Source organism: Alnus glutinosa, chromosome 6, assembly GCF_958979055.1.
Source record: "Alnus glutinosa chromosome 6, dhAlnGlut1.1, whole genome shotgun sequence".
Lineage (NCBI taxonomy): Eukaryota > Viridiplantae > Streptophyta > Magnoliopsida > Fagales > Betulaceae > Alnus > Alnus glutinosa.
Window position 1 is genome coordinate 17,617,104 of NC_084891.1, and position 4,545 is coordinate 17,621,648.

Genomic DNA, 4,545 nt, shown 5'->3' on the forward strand with positions numbered 1-4,545 from the left:
GGCGACCTAAATTATCACCGCTATTGACTAGTTATCAGCGGCGACAGTGAAATGTCGCCGCTGATAATGTGTTATTAGCAGCTACTAGTGTCGCCGCTGAAACTAAAACAGCTGGCGCACATAAGTAATATTGGCGCGATCTCAAATTTTCGCCTATTTTTTTTTTTTTTAACTTCTCCCGCCCCTCTTCCTTTACTTTCCTCAAAACCATTTTTCTTGTCTGCAACACACTGAAACACCAATCTCTCCCTCTCACTCATTCGGATCCACGAGATGGTGACGGAGAGCAAAGCGGTCGGCGATAGCCCCAATTTCCTTGCGGAGCTAGAGTACAAATCGGGGTTTGGGAACTACATGGAGTCGGAGGCGATCCCGGGAGCTCTGCCGCAGGGCCAGAACAGCCCGCTCGTCTGTCTCTACGGCCTCTACGCCGAGCAGATCTCTGGCACCTCCTTCACCTCCCCTCGCAATCTCAGCCTTCGCAGGTCCGGAATCTAGCCCTTTCCTCTGCGCCGAATTGACTTTTTCTTAAGTGAATGGTCTATAAGTTCAATTGAACTTCATTTTGAGAGAGCAATTTTTCCTTTTTCTGATTGAAAGATTTCCGAAACTTATTCTTTTTCCCTTTTGATAGTTGGCTATATCGGATCAAACCCTCAGTTACACATGAACCATTTAAACCTCGTGTCCTAGGTCATGGGAAGCTCGTGAGCGAATTTAACCCAGTCCAACAGTTCTACCACGCCAACTCAACTTCGATGGAAGCCTGCAGATTTTCCGCATTCACCAACAGATTTTATTGATGGGTTATACATCGTATGTGGGTCTGGCAGCTCATTCCTACGGCATGGATTTGCTATTCACATGTAATTGTTTATCCTATACTTGCAATCCTTCTCACTATGGCGGAATTTTGTTCTATTCGATATACTTTTTCTAATTAATTATGTTGTATTTTCTGATAGTTAAGTGAGGATTAGGAGAAATTTAGTATGACAGCCACCTCTCCAATTAGCATAATCAACCTATTAGTGCTGTGGAAACAATTGAAAGTACACGTATTTCCTTTTTACTATTAGTGAATATTGATCTTTAATGAAGTCCAAGTTTTAAAACTAAATTTTGAAAAATAATGAAATTATTTTAATATCAACTTCCGAAAATGGCCGATCTATCTTTTTTAATTGATAGAATGCTTTTCTAGAAAAATATACTAATAATGTAGCCTTTTTAAAAGATTAGTTCATCGTGCTTAGTTTTGGAACACCTTAACAACATTGAGGCATCCTGTTGTCCAATATCATAGTTCATCATTTTATTTATTTTTCTCTCTTTAGTGACAGCAAGAAAACATCCAGCAAATGAGCTCCCTTCTTCTCTCATCAAGCCATTGCAGATTGAAAGAGTTGGTGCACAAGTTCATTGAGCCGCTGCTTAGAGACCTCTATCTTCATCACACTTCTACCGGTGGTTATATATCTATTGATCATTTTCTGCTTACAAACTATAGGAGTTAATCCAAATTATTGTCTGCCAGTAATTTTGTGTTTAGAAATACATGATTATATATTAGTATCTGATTTTTTTTTTAAAAAAATAAAGGGCTATTAATATTAATAGTATCTATTTTGGTTCCTACCAATGGTCTCTATTCCATTCGGGGTCTAGCGAAATAAATTTCATTTCCTTTTCAATTTTGTATGTTGTCATAATTATGCATTTTTTTTTTCTTTTGCTTAGACTTCGACTATGTTCTTGGTTGTGCGTGGTTACGGATTGGGGGATTACGCTTTCATCTCTCGCTTAGCTGTGATGATTTGGATCCTGCCATGAAATACTATTGGAAGTCTTCACAGTTAGTAGAAAAGATAACATCACTTAAGCTTGAGATGCAGGTATCTTGCTATTATATATTGTTCGATTATCCAACAATGCTTCAAATGTTTTTGTTGTGGTGTTTTGTCCCTTAGGCTTTTGTTCATGTATTGTTTTACGGTATATTTTATTAACCACTAATGCAATGGCAAAGACAGCATCGTTGAACTCATCTGTTGACATCTAAAGCACATCAAGCCACCTCTCATCAAATTTATTTCTTCTAACCCATTACTGCTCGCTGAGTTCACATATTTGTTTCTTTTATGAATGCCTCAATTAATTGTGAACTATTTGAACTTGAACCACAAGTTGACTGCAGAGTAAATTATAAAGTCAGTTTGACAATCTTGAGTTTTATTCTAAGCTTGCATTAACATTTTAACTTTAACATAAGCACATGGAATTTCTATTTGTAAAATCATATACATAAAGCTTTTACATTATGTGACTGAATGTGCATGATCATGTGCAGGCGCAAGTGGGTAGTTAAGCTTTTTCTTTGCAGCCATGAGATTCGTCTTTGCAAGATGATAAACTTAAAGCTATTACTATATTGCTTCTTGTAGGTACGACAATAATGCAACTATCTAGCAGGATGGTTTTCTACAAGAGAAGCTGATGATAGAAGAGCACATGCATTAGAAAATCTTCAAGTGGAGCTTACAACGGCACAAAGAAAGGTCTAAACATTTAAAGAGTTTTACTTCTGTCATTGGATTACTATTTTCCTTTGCTGATAAAGTAAATATTATTGCAAATAGTTTATGGTATGTATGTTCTGCTTACATGATCAATGAAAATCAAAATGGTAGCATTACCTTAGATTTGGTTGAGAAAATCAACTATCTATGATGAATATGAATATGAATGATGCCTCTATTGGTTAGCCTTTTACTGGTTCTAATCATATTATTAATTCTAAGGAGATAAACAGGAGAAATTTTGGGCAAAATATATTTAAAGCCCTCTGTAATTGTAGTGCATGTGCTTGGTATCCTCAATATAGTGATAGTTTTATACCAATTTTCAATTTTTTAACCTACTTGACTTCTAGGTTATTAGTCTTAATTATAAATGAATTATTGAAAATTAATTTTTTGGTATTTTATATATATATATATATATATATATATATATTTAAAATAAAACATTATTAGCGGCGACCAAATAAGTTGCAGCTAATGCCCCATCATTAGTGGCGACGTATTGGGTCGCTGCTATTGGTCAAACAATAGCGGCGACCCATGAATTTGGTTATTAGCTATTTTGCGGCGGGAAAAACATTCCGCTAATAGTCATTTTTTTTGTACATATATATATATATATATATATATATATATATATATATATATATATATATATATATTTACATTTACATTTTTTATTTTTTAATAGTATTAGTTGCATATAGAGATTTAATTAATGCAGTGAGGATGGATGGATCTGAATTTTTTATTTTTATTTTTTTCCATTTTTTAATAGTATTAGCGGCCACATATGTGTGGCCGCTAATAATACTAGAGTATTTTAACTATTAGCGGCCACATACGTGTCGCCGCTAATAGTCTAGTATTAGCAGCGACTTTAGACTCAGTTAACACAAAAATTGCGGCGGATAAAATTATTTTTAGCGGCCACGAAGTTCGCCGCTATAAAACAATTATTAGCAGTGAGTCAAAAAAGGTGGCCGCTAATAGTCTTTAGCGTCGGACTATTAGCGGCCAAATTTGCTGGCCGCTAATGAGCAAATTTTTTGTAGTGAGACCAATGTTTAGCATCTAGTACTGGTCTTAAGCTACAACTTGATTAGAGAGACCGAAAAAGTTCCCCTTTGAGTTGCCATGCATGCATGGGTTTGAGTGAGATGGATGATGGGGTTTGTGAAAATTGCTTCCATTAATTACTCTTATATCTTCAACTATATATATAGTTAGAAGTAATTTAACATTTTATCACTACAAAACAAGTTGCAGTTTGCCACGTGTATAGGGCCCATACACGTGGAAAACTGTTAGCCACGTGTAAATGGTCCCGTGTGCGCGGCGTGGTAGATTCGGTTGTTGCGAAATGTACAATTTGCCGCGTGTCCATGAAATACACGTTGCCAATGTGCCACGTGTAACACGGAACACGCTGCGACACGTTAGCCACGTGTAATACACACATGGCTGACGTTTCAGCAGCATGTATTTAATACATGTGGCACATTGGCCACGTGGATTATGTTCCACGTGGTCGACTGTCGGCTGGTGGCATTTTGCCACGTGGTATATGCCTCGCGGTAAATTTTTTTTTGCAAAAAAAAAAATCCACAAAAATATCACAAAATCCATTTTACGCAAAAATATCACAAAAATATTAGGACAACATTTGAAATTTAACATAAACATAAAATCAAATTACACAAATCAATAATTATAAGTCCAACACAACAATAGATTATGTACTAATAAACTTATTTGTTACTAACAAAACAAAATTACACAGAATATCTACAAATCCTACGATCATCCCTGTGAATCACGAGCTCCTATACCAGGCGTGTGCTCTCCAACGGGCGATTGCTGCGCAAGGGATGGGGTAGCGGGCGATGGTGTCACGATGGGAGAGTGTTGGCTCAGCTATCGTCTAATAGGCGACAACGGACCAACCATTGTCGCATTACCT

At 36.5% G+C, this 4,545-nt stretch overlaps 1 long non-coding RNA gene across 1 annotated transcript; it reads left to right on the plus strand.

Annotated features, from left to right (window-relative positions):
• The first annotated feature begins 222 nt into the window (after positions 1-222).
• On the plus strand, positions 223-2,581 carry LOC133872065 (uncharacterized). Its single transcript, XR_009900926.1, has 5 exons — positions 223-485; positions 635-866; positions 1,338-1,467; positions 1,741-1,895; positions 2,445-2,581. It is a non-coding gene; the product is annotated as an uncharacterized LOC133872065 (long non-coding RNA).
• Positions 2,582-4,545: the final 1,964 nt, after the last annotated feature.